Genomic DNA, 13,276 nt, shown 5'->3' on the forward strand with positions numbered 1-13,276 from the left:
CCTAGCTGGGTGACCCTGGGCACGTCACTTAACCCCAATTGCCTCAGCAAAAAAAAAAAAAAAAAAAAAAAAAAAAAAAGATGTGTTCATCTGGGTCAGAAACCCATAGCACATAAAGTTATAAATAAGACTTTCTGGAAAGGGACCCATATATGCAAAAATGTTTGTGGCAGCCCTTTTCATAATGGCCAGAAACTGGAAATTGAATGGATGCCCATCAATGTTATGGAATATTATTGTTCTGTAAGAAATGACCAACAGGAGGAATACAGAGAGGCTTGGAGAGACTTACATGAACTGATGCTGAGTGAAACGAGCAGAACTAGGGGATCATTATACACTTCAACAACAATACTATGTGAGGATCAATTCTGATGGAAGTGGGTATCTTCAGCCATGAGAGGATCCAAATACCAGCTACACCCAGCGAAAGAACACTGGGAAATGAGTATGGACTATAACATAGCATTTACACTCTTTCTGTTATTGTTTTTCTTCCCTATTTTTCTTGTGCAACAAGATAACTGTACAAATATGCATACATAGATTGGATTTAACATATACTTTAACATATTTAACATGCATTGGCCTATCTGCCATCTAGGGGAGGGGGTGGGAGGAAGGAGGGGAAACGTTGGAACAGAAGTGTTTGCAAGGATCAATGTTGAAAAATTACCCATGCATATGTTTTATAAATAAAAAGCTATAATAATAATTAAAAAATAGATAAGACCTTCCATACCCTGCCTTGTTAGTCAAAGTAGAGTAAATGAGGAAATGTTCCACCCCATATTCTCATATCCCTTAACTATTTATTTACTAAACTTAAAAATCCCAAAGGACAGAAAATAAGTAATAGGTAATATCTTGCTCCCTAACAATCCATGTTAAAGAACCTCTAAAAAGAAAGGATATCTAATAGATATCTATTTATATATCTAATATCTATCTCTCTAAGAGATAGAACTTACACTGTACAATAGAAAAAGGTACAAAATCATCTTTGGGGGGGACATGCCATCACTCCAATCTGTATACAGATTTGGGTGATCCAACCATAGCCTCACTCCATGCCCAATCTGACATGTCCAGCTATTAAATCTTTTTGGGACAGCTAAGTATTAATTGCAGGCTTTCTAGAGAAAAGGCTAAATTATTATGTAATTATTCATTTAGAGAGGCATTTGCTACTAGATATAAAAATTCAAAGGAGTAGAAGAAACTGATTGAATCTCATTTAAAACTCCATAAACTCCACAGAGAAACTACATTTCAACTACTATAATGAATCACATTAGTGAGAGGTAATACAGGTATTTGAACTAAAGTTCTCTCATAAAATTATAAAGTTGTTTGTTCATGCATCGTTATTACATAAACTGTTCTCCTTGTTCTGTTCATTTCATTCTTCATCAGCTTATACGCGTCTTTAAGATTATTTATTTTTATAATATTGATACTATAAATTATTCTGTTTCTGCTCACAATTCACACAAGTCTTTCCATGTCTGTGAAATCATCTGCCTCCTTATTTCTTACAGTACAAATCTGTTGAGCTGGCCACATTGTTTGAATGCCAAATGTACACTTGCCAAAAAAAAATTATTTTATGGAGAAATCACACAGGGCAAATGCTCATAAGGTGATCAGAAAAAGGAATGCAAGGACACTCTCAAGGTTTCTCTTAAGAACTTTAGAATTGATTATATAACATGGAAGACGCTGCTACAGGACCGCCTAGCATGACATGCCCTCACCAGATAAGGTGCTGTGCTCTATGAGCAAAGCAGAATTTAATTAGTTCAAAAAAAAAAAAAAAAAAAAGCGAGATGTGCAAAATAAGAAAAGCTACCCCAATCATTCACATGGACTATTTGTTTCTGAGCTCTGTCAGAGCACTACAAGATCATATTGGTTTGATCAGCCGCAGTCCAATACAACGTAACTTGACTAACATAGTGATGTCATTTTGGTCCTCTTTGAGAATGAAGAACAATCAACAATAACATTCTATTGCATTCATAATTATAAGCCATTCCCAAATTAAAAGACCATGACCCTTGTTTCCAGCTTTTTGTCAGTACAAGATGAGTTACTGCACATATATATATATTTTTTTTTTTTTACATGTAGGACCTTTTCATTTTTCTTTGATCTTTTTGCAAGCATAGATCGAGCAATGATATAGCTAACTTGAAAGAATGAAATAACTAATTACATACATATATTTATTTAATATTACCAAGTCTATTTAAGAACAACTCTGTGGTGCAAATATTATTATCCACATTGTACATGTGAGAAAATTAAAGTTCAGAGACAGCTTATGAAGTGACTTTATGAAGGGGCACGTAGTCAGTAAAATACAGAAATGGAACTCTGGTGTTCACGTCAGCAGCACATACATTAAAATTGGAATGATACAGAAAAGATTGACATAGCCCCTGAACAAGTTTGACACACAAATTCGTGAAATATTCCATATTTTTCTGTTGTTTGCTTGCAATTTGTTTTCTTTCTCATTTTTCCCCTTTTTTGATCTGATTTTTCTTGTACAGCATGATAATTTTGGAAATATGTAGAAATAGGAATAGGAAATAGAAGAAATGCATATGTTTAATACATATTGGATTATTTACCATCTAGGGGAGGAGGTGAAGAAAAGGGAGGGAAAAATTTGGAACATAAAGTTTTGCAAGGGAGAATGCTGAAAATTATGCATATGTTTTGAAAATAAAAACTTTAATAAAAATTTTTTAAAAATTAAAAAAAAAAAAGAAATGGAACCCTGGTGTTCTAACTCCTAAACAAAGTAGCATGGATACACATAATGATGGATACACAGTAAGAAAGACCTCTAAAATCCATATCTGCTCTAAATCTAGAACCAGTACTTTTTCCATTACAAAGAGCTAAAATACTACCTGATAAACATTGCACTCTTTGCCTATCTGTCCCATCTTCCTCTCCCATTCCCCAAAGAAGCCAAAGGTTGGTTGATTTGCTTCCTTTTTAAATTGTGCTCTCTAATGGTTGGGTAGAGGCAAAAAAACAAAGTCAGATCTGGATTCTAAAAACACAGATCTCAAATTTTCTATATATAGCTAGTCAGTATAATGGAGAGAATTTTGGACTTGAACTTTTAAGAACAATTAGGATAAAAATTACACAAGTAACTCTCAAAAACTGATAAAGAAAGCCCTCTACCAGATTCTTTTTTTTTTTTTGGGGGGGGGACAAACTTAATTTTGGAGCTAGCGTTAGGAAGATTTAAGTTTAAATCCTGCCATAGATACTTCCTAGTAATGAGATCCTAAGACAAGTTATTCAAGCTTTCTTAGCTTCAATTGCCTTATCTATTAAATGAGGAAATAGTAGCACCTCTCTCCTAGGATTGCTGGGAGGATCAAATGAGATAATAAACATAAAGAACTTTTTAAAATTTAAAACACTATTATTTGTCTAATCATTTGTTCAATCAGTCAGACATGACTCTTCATGATCTCATTTGAGGTAATCTTGAAATAGTTTGTCATTTCCTTTTCCAGCTCATTTTGCAAATGAAGAAACTCAAGCAAAGAGACTTAAATAACTTGACCAGGGTCACAGCTAATAAGTATCTGAGGCTGGATATTTACTCAGGTCTTTTATACATCAGGACCATGCTCTATCTACCACACAGCTACCCCAAAGCACTATACAAATGTTAACTATTGTTGTCCTAAGTCATTAATAGTATTATTATCCCGAAGGTTATGGAATATTATTGCTCTGTAAGAAATGACCAGCAGGAGGAATACAGAGAGGCTTGGAGAGACTTACATCAACTGATGCTGAGTGAAATGAGCAGAACCAGAAGATCACTGTACACTTCAACAACAATACTGTATGAGGATGTATTCTGATGGAAGTGGAAATCTTCAACATAAAGAAGATCCAACTCACTTCCAGTTGATCAATGATGGACAGAAATAACTACACCCAGAGAAGGAACACTGGGAAGCGAATGTAAATTGTTAGCACTACTGTCTATCTACCCAGGTTACTTATACCTTCGGAAGCTAATACTTAATGTGCAACAAGAAAATGGTATTTACACACATATATTGTATCTGGGTTATATTGTAACACATGTAAAATGTATGGGATTGCCTGTCATCGGGGGGAGGGAGTGGAGGGAGGGAGGGGATAATTTGGAAAAATGAATTTTAAAAAATAGTATTATTATCCCCATGAATGACTTACATACTCTCATTAACTGATTCTTCCCCTTACTGTCTCAGATTTGATTTCTACCTTACAAAGAAATGCTGCTTCTCCATATTTAAGTCAGTGTCCCTTAAGATATAGCTTGCCCACTCGGGTGGTTTCCTGAGGAGCACAGTTTATTTTATTTAGTTACTCTTGGATTTATAGGGCAACTAAATCAAACATGGTGTTATTGTTCAAGAAACGTGATTTACTGAGAACAACTAAAAAATAATGGTGGCCCAACCGTGGAACCTGCCTAGCAGATGGATGTTTTCCTTTGCCTTTCCAAATCCCAGAAAATTGTGCTTTAGAAGCAATGACAATGATTTTATAATCACACATAGAAATTATGGTGACAAGATTACATTACATTTATGTTACACCTCTAAGGCAAGTATTATTTTCATTTTCACATAGGAAAGCAGAGACAAAGGTAGGTGACCTTTGTTTCAAGGTCATATTCCTTATACAAAAGCAGCAAGGCAAAGGTTAACCACCAAGCTCTATTCCTTGCTCAGTGATCTATCCCCACAGCCACCCTTTACAATCCAATTAATTTGTTCACTTTTGTCAAAAATCCAAATGCAATTGTATAAGAATAAAAGAGAACATTAAGACTCTCATTTATGGCTTAAGATAGACTGAGTACATTTCTAAAAAATGATTACAATCTAATAAAAATCCTCTTGGTTACAGTAAAGCTTATCTTTCCTGGAATGTCCATTAAAACAAAACATATTCCACAGCTCTCATGCAGACACAGTATCATAGCTAAAATAACTGGATTTACCAGAAATAAATCTACTTAACATTTCATTTCTATAGAATTTTTGTTTTTCTCAAAGACTGAGGATCTGTATCTTTGAGTCTTTTTATAAAGGGCAAATGGTGAAAAGCAAATAACCAGAAGCACCTCTACAGAGATGTCATGGATTACAGAAACCAGTTAATCTTTTTTTTCTTCTTAATAATTATTTTATTTTTCCAAATATATATGTAAATATAGTTTTCCACATTCACCTTGGCAAAATCTCGTGCTCCAAATTTTTCTTTCTCCTTCTCCTCTGCCTCCTCCCCAAGAGGGCAAGCAATTTGACATAGATTAAACATCTACATTTCTTCTACACATGCTTTCATATTCATCATGCTGTGCAAGAAACATCAGATCAAAAGAGGAAAATAAACACAAAAAAGAAAAAAAATCACACAAGCAAACAACACAAAGTGAAAATACCATGCTTTGGTTTATATTCAGTATCCATACTTTTGTATCTGAATGCAGATAAAACTTTCCATCCTAAGTCAACTGAAATTTCCTTGAATCACCTCATTGTTTGAAAAGTGCTAAGTCTGTCATAGTTGATCATCACCTAATCTTGTTACTGTGTACAAAGTTCTCTTGGTTCTTCACTCAGCATCAATTCATGTAAATCTTTCCAGGCTTTTCTGAAATCATTCTGCTCATCATTTCTTAAAAAAACCAATAACATTCCATTATATTCATATACCATAACTTATTCAGCCATTTCCCCAACTGATGAAGACCCATTAAATTTCCAGTCCCTTGCCACTACAAAAAGAACTGCTACAAACAGTGTGCACAATTTTATACCCTATGGGCATAGTTTCAATATCAATATTTCCACAATCAACCAATTTTGTAAACCAAAATACTAAGTTCACAATGATTATGGATGCAGGTTCTAGTCTTGTAGTCTTCACTAATGTTAAGCTTTTTACTTAAATTTATTCTGAACAGGGTCAAGGGAGTAAAACCCTAAGAAAGCTGACCCAACCTGATCCCATCAACTCCATGCATGAAGTACAGGAAGAATATATGTGAATAGATGGAGGGGTAAGGAGGAGAGTGTATAAGATGACATTTTACTGCCAGTCATAGAACCAAAAAATTGCAATAATAACTAGTTTTTTTAAGCTACACATTTTATGATTATCAAGTTATCTTATAAAGTCAAATGGATAAACTTTGTTTTGTTTATAAAGATATTTCTTTTGTTTGACACATAGGGTTTTTTGGTCAATGGAGTAGGCAATACATTAAAGAAATAGCTGACAACAGTTTTTCAATTCTTATCTATTTTTTCTCAGGGGATAATTTAAACTTGATTTATATATTTTTGTAATATGTAACTAATATATTTACTATATATATAGTAAATATATTAGTGTATGTATATATATATACACATACACACATATTCATGCATATAATGAAAAGGCAAGGATTTTAATCTAGTGTAGAATTTTCCCTTTCTCCTAAAGTAGCAATACTTTAAATATCACAGAGCAAACTAGATTCCATTACTTACAGTAATGGAAAGTTAATCATGATGAGTTTTTAAATATTCATTTTGTTTTAATGAACCTAATTAAGGCCATAATTGGGAAACCATATACTATGAAATGCCTTTTCTTTTTTCTTAAAGAAGCAAGACACTGGTACAGTACTGTGGGAATGAATTAGGATTCTGAAGTCCACTGCTACAATTTGCCATAAGTCTCTGTAAAATGCTGAAAAACAAGGCTGCCACTACTTGCCCTACTAGCGCTTATAAAACACTTGGGAATCACATTGGTGCCAACTGGCTTGGAGGCACAATGAGGCTGGAAAGCTCACTTACCTGACAATGAGGTGGAAAAGAAGCACCAGGAGAAGCATCAGAAGATAACAAGAGCTTATTATCTGCAGACTGGGGTTCTCAAATTCCAATTTTGATCCTTACTAGTTATATGTCCCTGATAAAGTCACCTAAGCTTAGTTTCTGTGTTGGTAAGATCATGAGAACAAAATCAGAGATTTAAGATTAGAAAGGCTCCTCTCATTTTAGAGATGAAGAAACTGAGTCCCATGGCAGGATTCAAATCCAGATCCTCTGTGTTGAATGCACTTTCTTACCTTGCAAGATCCTAGAGCTAAAAATTGTCCAAGGATGATTGAAATCAGTTAAAAGAGGATAATCTAAACCAATTATTAAAAAATACCATGAAATGCAGAGATCAGAAGGGACTATCTAAACTTTGATCCCAATTGACCTCAAGATTGGAGCACCTCTAAATAGATTTCCCAGCTTCCTATTGCTTCACCTGAAGTTGGAGCCTATGGTTCAGGCTGGAAATTATCCTTCCATCCCCAGAACTCCCTCAGTCTTTCTTATGTATTTTCAGTTATGCAAAGCAACTTAGGTAATAATTTCTCAAGGTTGTGCCTCTGTGGAAACTCCCTTCCAGTGGAAATTCACTTAATCCTATTCTCCCGCCCACCCAACTTGGGCACTCTAATAGCCTGGTTCTATGTAGTGACCCTGAATTGCAATTCTCTTGCCTCAATTAAAGATCCTAGTTTTTGTGGCATTGATAGTCTTATTTCAGGTTGACATCTGACTGCAAAGTCAATGTATATCCTAGTACAGCACATCAATTCCAGCACTATTTATACTACCAAATGATTTACAAACCTTAAAACACTATATTAAAGTGAGATGTTATTATTAAACTAGTATTCCCCCCAAATTCTGAGATTCTAATCAATCTTTCACTAAGTATAAGACTCAATAAATAATGCAGAGAAGGGGGCTGGGAGGAAGGAATTCTAAATCAAATGATAAAAAAATTTAATGTTATTGTTCCCAAAATTGGTCCAGGAGACTACAGAGACTCCCTGATACCCTTTCAGGGGGTTCATAAGATTGAAAGTATTTTTATAATAGTGTCTCAAAAGTTTTGGGGTAGCTTTAAACTTGAATAACTATTATAATAAGCAAAATAATATTATTAAAATAGTATGTGTGAATAGCTTTTACAATAGATATTATGATAATATAACTATTAATAGTGATATTTTATAATAGTTTATATGCTTATTATATTATTATATATTATCATGTATAATAATTACATATATTATATAATTTTTAATATATGAGATATTATATTATTTTTTATAACAAGTTTTATTAGCTTAAAATTGTACTAAGACTTTTGGGACACCCTATACTAAGATGTTTTAATATCTGATATGGTAAATATTTATACATATAACTCACATAAACATAAACTCTTTCCAATAATTTTTGTGAGTGTAAAGGAGTCCTAAGACCAAAAAGTTTAAGAATAACTTAACTGATGCAAGAATAGAAGGAAGGAAAACAACCTCTTTTCCTTCCCACCACCAAGTCAATGCATAAACACACACACAAAGGGCTTAGACGCAGTGGTCCTCAAACTTTTTAAATAGGGGGCCAGGTCACTGTCCCTCAGACTGTTGTATGGCCGGACTATAGTAAAAACAAAACCTCACACTCTGTCTCTGCCTCTCAGCCCATTTGCCATAACCCGGCAGGCCGCATAAATGTCCTCAGCGAGCCCCATCTGGCCCGTGGGACGTAGTTTGAGAAACCCTGGCTTAGAGGACTGATTGTAGCAATCAGAGTCAGGTATATAACATAGGTTGTTAAAAGAATGAGGGAATATACATAAGCAGTAACATTAACATCTATGTTTCTTTTTTAACATTCACTTTTTAAAAATCCTCCCTCAGAAACTAACTGTATAATCATATCAAAACTTCAAGTAGCAACCAGCTGTTTACTGGATTACTGGAAAGGAAAAATAACAGGGAGGGGCAGGGAGGAAAGTACTCTGTGCTTGGGAGGATACCTGTAAGCTTACTACTTTTAAGTCACTAAATCACTGTGTGTGTGTGTGGTGAACCAACCTCCAATAAAACAATCTTAAAGAAAATTTTTAGCAAAAGTAACAACTATTTGGTAATTATGGGCTCTTTATAACTAACAAGATCATAAATTAATTTAAAAGCTTTCTACTATCTACAGCCTCATCCCAGATGACTGTCAACAGGAATTCCTTGGAGAAGCAACACGAAATCAACTTGTGCTTAGAAACAAATGCTTTCAGTCAACCATATAATTTTCTAATTGTCTCTGAAAATTAAACTCTCATAGAGTAAGATACACATTCAGCTGCACTATTATTATTATGATGATTGGGCCTATAATGAATAAACTGCTTTAGAGAAATAAATAGCTTAGGCAAGAATTTTTTTTTTTTTTAATGCATCAGCAATACACAATGCATAGTGGCAAGAGGGCCAGTACTGGAAACAGAAAGATTTGAGTTCAAGAACTGCTTCATATGTGTCATAGACTCATGACACAAACTAGTTGGATAATAGTGGGGAAGACAATTATAGTCTCAGAAGGTTTTTAGGATTACCAAGAAGTTACATAATGGATTGATGGAGGAATTTTCCACTCTATGAGTCCCATGCATTGATTAAATTACACGTTCAGAACCACACCATATCCCACCTTTTCATAAAGAAAGAATCAGAATTCCATTTACTAAAAGCATATGAAACTAACAGATTCCCCCAAATATCTTGGCAATGTTAAAAAATCTCACACATTATGATGAATCACCCAAAAAATATGTCATATGATTTAGTTTACTGTCAGAATAAAAGTGGAAGAGACAGCAAAATCATGTGTTCTAGAAGGGCGATTCCTGGTAAAATGAATTTCTTGAAATCAAATCATTTTGTGAATGCATTAGGGAGATTCACTGCTTATGAGAAATCTAGGGGAAAATCTTATTGGATAATTTAGAATTAGCTACTTAGTGCCTTCTCACTGTATGAGACTATAAATTGCAAAAACAAAAAATGCCAAAAAACCAACAAAACTATTTGCATTGGAGAAGATTGTTTTCTCACTCTCTACAAGAATGAAATCATAGATTTGAATAAAAAAGGAAAAAGTTTTCCCACATAAGTTAATATTGCCAAATAAGAAGTCTGAACGCTGTTCCATATGTCAACCCATCAAATGCTTGATGAAATCATCATAGGAGGTAAACTAATGCAATGGACAGAGAAATGGTTTCAGAGTTGGAGAATTTAGGTTTGACTCTCAGATCTGAGCCAAGTTAATTAACCTGACAGGTTAATCAGACTCTAAATGATGATTTGATGCAACTACAAATTCATAGATATAAATACTCATTCCACCAGATCACATGGCAACACATTTTTACTTCTGGACCCTGTGTAATTCTTATTCTCATTCTCCTACAGTTCATTCTATCATAGATTTAGAGTTGCAAGAGACTTTAGAGGTCATCTAATTCAATTTTTTATTTTATAGAGAAAGAATTGAGACCAGAGCAAAAAGGTTTGCTCAGGATTATACAAGTATTAAATGGAAGAGGCAGGATTTCAATCCACGTCCTGTGACTCCAAACCAAGTGCTTTTTCACTGCATCATGCCCTAGAGACATTTATCTAGGTATTTTAATGTTCTACTATTGATTGACAACTGTTATTCCTTACTCCTATGAGGTAGATTCATCCTCTTTCCCAATCATACAGTTCCTTGATGATATTATTTATACCACTTCATGTTAGCAGGTTATCACTGGAAATATGCCACAGTCATTCTATATCCAGCATATATCTTCTCATGGTCCTTTAGGCTATCCATAATGCTGATTCTTTATAATCTGCAGTGTTCAAAAATCATAGCCAAACAGCATCCCCAAGAGAACTGTGTATTTAACAGAACAGATTTTTCATATTTGGAAGGAAACTTAAGATTGTTGAAACTGCAATCCAACTTCTCAAATAGAAACCAACCCATTTTCTTCCTCTATTCAATTTTGGGTCAAGTACATTGTCCATCTATAGTCACTATCAAGATTTGTATAAAAATAGGCTAAATAGGCCAGCCACCCAATTGTTTATCAAATAGAAAATTATTCATCCTTTATTCACTTAGTTTCCCTATGAAGATTATTAAGCTAATTTCTTTTGAGAGACTGCTGATCTCATGGAGAAATGCTGTTAGTATTACAAGTCTTGATGCCATCATAATTGTTCATGTCCTCCCACAAATCCTCTATTGGGGGCCGACTAAGGCAGCTCAATGCAAACAAACTGATAAAATGAAACTGAAAGGAATCAATAAATAAACACAAAATAGGACATTCTTGTTACTATCTTTTCTCATGATCAGTGAAGGTAGAACCACCACATTTGGAATCCAGCACTTCAGTATGCTCTAAATGAGGATGTAGAATGAGGATTTAAAGGAAGATGAATTCACAAAAGTGCCTAGAACTGGCCAAGTCCACTGTTCTGAAGGAGACACAGTTTTAAAGGCAATAATGAATTGATTTTAGACTATCTTCAATAGAAGAAGATACCAAAAGAACAGACAATAGGGGGCTCAGTGGACAGTGTGATGGACCCAGGGGTCAGGAATTCAAATTCAGCCCCAGAAGCTTATTAGAGTTATGACCTAAGTTATTTAATATCTGTGTGTTTGCCTCAACTGCAAAAATGGGGATAATAATAGCACCTACCTCCCAAATTGTTGTGAGAATCAAATAAAATATTTGGTAAAATATTTAGCAGAATACCTGGCACAGAGTAAATATTTAATAAATGTTTGTTTCCTTCCTTTGAAACAAAAGATGGTGGTCTTGTTACAATATCATAACAAGAAAAGAGGTAAATAAAATACATAATGCTATCAGATTTGTTGTTCATTACAAAAACAAAAACTCAAGGCTTTTGTTTTGCAGAATCAAAAATAATAAAAACTCTTAAGGTTCTTCCTTCCAAATAGCGTCTGAGGCGTGAGTCAAAATTGAACAAAATTAATTGAGAAATATTGCTACAAGCCGCAGGATTGAGTACTGTACAGATACCCAGTTTGAAAAACAAATAATAATGGAACAAGAGATAAGCTGTTTCAACAGTCCTCTCTTTACCATAGCAACCAAGGCATAAAAAAGATGATGGCCAAGGAAACCTGCTACAGTGGAAAGAATACTGATTTTCAAGTCAGAGGACAAGGGCTCAAAATACCACCGATTTATTACAAATTGTGAGCTTAGGCAAGTTACTCAAATCCCTTGGTCTCAGTTTCTCCCTCTATAAAATGAAGGAATTGGAAAAGATGGTCTCTGAGGTACCTTTTAGTTTTACATCTATGATTCTATGATTTTTTTTTTAAACCAAAGTTCACTATCATGGAGGATATACTGATAACAGTACGATTGGAAAAGGGGATCCCTATAATTGGTAAGGTCTTCTAGACACTCCCCTTTATAAATCCAATAGTATAGTATTTTCATTTATTGTGAAAGTACAAGGAGATAGGCATGTAACAGTAATCATATTCTTCAAAAGACATTTCAAAGAGTGTCAGGAAATTGATTCACTTTTGTCAGTTATTCAATTCTTCAGGTTGCTGAAATATATGTTCTACCCATTTTTAGTGTCCATCACTTTATTCTTACTGATGCTGCTCAGGTCCAGCCCATCATTTCTCACTCTATTAAAGCAAACCCCTTCAATATCACTATGATATGGTCTGGGTAGAAGAAATTATGATGCTTATTGCTCAAGCACTCTTTAAGAGTTGTTTTCACCTTTCTCCTTCCTCCAGCTAAGTACAACAGGAGTTGACAAACTTCAGCCTGTTATGGGCTAGAACTTGAAACAAGGTGCTAATGCTTATGTACTTAGTTCACACCTTTAAAGGAGTTCACACATTAGTTCACACATTCACGCCTTTAGAGAGCATATATAAGGAGTAGTTAGTTCACAAGCCCACTAAAGGATAAGCCCACTCTTGGAGGCGGAGCCAGATTCATTCCAACTTCACCTTTGTGCTGGCTGGAGGCTAGAGGCTGGAGATTGAACCTTTGGTGGATTCAGAGACATTCTTCCATACAGCTGCTATATTTTAGGAAAAACATTTGGCTGCTGTATGGAAGATAGCTTAAATAATTAGAAGATTCCAGGGAAAGATTTTTTTCAAGTCAAATTTCTTTGATGAGTTTTTTTTTTTAAAAAGGATCTTCATGTATATAAGCTTATATTTAATGCATTAGAGCTGCCTGCTCACATTTATTACGATCTCTTCAATGCTTTTGGGATGATCATCACCTCCAATTATTCAGAGATGGTAGTAGTCATGAC

At 34.5% G+C, this 13,276-nt stretch overlaps 1 non-coding gene across 1 annotated transcript; it reads left to right on the plus strand.

The window, feature by feature from the left end:
* Nucleotides 1-2,382: 2,382 nt before the first annotated feature.
* LOC141541968 (U6 spliceosomal RNA) lies at nucleotides 2,383-2,489 on the plus strand. Its single transcript, XR_012481983.1, has one exon. It is a non-coding gene; the product is annotated as a U6 spliceosomal RNA (small nuclear RNA).
* The last annotated feature ends 10,787 nt before the right edge of the window (nucleotides 2,490-13,276 follow it).

Source organism: Sminthopsis crassicaudata, chromosome 4 (genome assembly GCF_048593235.1).
Source record: "Sminthopsis crassicaudata isolate SCR6 chromosome 4, ASM4859323v1, whole genome shotgun sequence".
NCBI lineage: Eukaryota > Metazoa > Chordata > Mammalia > Dasyuromorphia > Dasyuridae > Sminthopsis > Sminthopsis crassicaudata.